The sequence below is a fragment of the Chrysochloris asiatica genome, unplaced genomic scaffold (assembly GCF_000296735.1).
Source record: "Chrysochloris asiatica unplaced genomic scaffold, ChrAsi1.0 scaffold00564, whole genome shotgun sequence".
Lineage (NCBI taxonomy): Eukaryota > Metazoa > Chordata > Mammalia > Afrosoricida > Chrysochloridae > Chrysochloris > Chrysochloris asiatica.
In genome coordinates, this window is record NW_006409082.1 from 255,999 (window position 1) to 257,215 (window position 1,217).

The window sequence follows — 1,217 nt, forward strand, 5'->3', positions numbered from 1 at the left end:
GGAGCTCCATCAGAAACAACACAGAATACCGGAACGAGGAGGCTCAGGAGATGGTCCCAGAACTGTGAACCACATATAAAAGGATATTTAGAAGGCTGGAAAGGCTTACAGCTAGGGAATTTGTAGCAGAAGTAAGAAATCCATTGCTTTCTAATTCAAAACACTCAGCAATTCCCGGACCCACCATCTTGGGAGAGACCAAGCAAGGGAAGGATCAGAACAGCCACAGATGCTTGATAGAACCATGGAAATAAACGTGTGGGCATGCTTTTTTTTTTTTTTTTTTATCTGTTCATTGGTCTCTCACTGTCTGCATACCTCCATTCTGGAGACTAGAGGGGGTGCCTGAGCAAATGGACACCCCACCCTCACCCCCGGAGGGTTCTATTATGCACGCACACAGATCTACTCAAAATTTACAATGACAGTTTCTACTTAAAACCAAACGGCAGTGTGAAAAGGCCCAGCCAGTCTGGAACTGTTTATCACTAGGAAAAAGGCCTGAACGGGGATTGTGGAGCAGGATAGGTAGACTAAAAAGGAGACAGGCTGAAATTTAAATCCTGAGTTATGTCACAATGACAAACAGTGGCATCTTGAAATTTCTCAGGCAGAAGGGAAGCCCATCTGCTGATCACATCTACCTGATAGCAATTAAGGCCACAGATAACTCCTGAATATGCCCCCCAAAACAGAAGCAGATGACTATATCAGCGCATGTCCAGAAATGAGATAAAGCAACTGAGGCAAATGAGTTGGAAGCAGACCTACACTCCATACTGGAAGATGGGCAGGCTTTGGAAATGCCTGTGAAGGAATTTAAAAAAAATGATTATAAAAACTATGAAAACATTATACAATGATGTTGAGAAAAATAAGGAATAAGTCAGGAAAGCACTACAGGAAAAATCAAATAAAATAGATGCAGCTTTATAAAAAATTAAAAACCTACAGATGATTAATAATACAATATCAGAAAAGGACAGTACACTGAAAGGGCAAAGAAGTAGAATCAAAGAGATAGAAGCCAGAACTAGTGAGCTAGAAGATAAATCTCTCAACACTACTAAGATAGAAGAACAAATACAAAAAAAGATTTAAAAATTCTGAAAAAGGCCTAAGATTCATGTTGGACAACATAAAGTGGAATAACTTAAGAGTTTTTGCTGTTCCGGACCAGGAAGAATCACAGAAGTCCACAGAGGAGATAGTTAAAG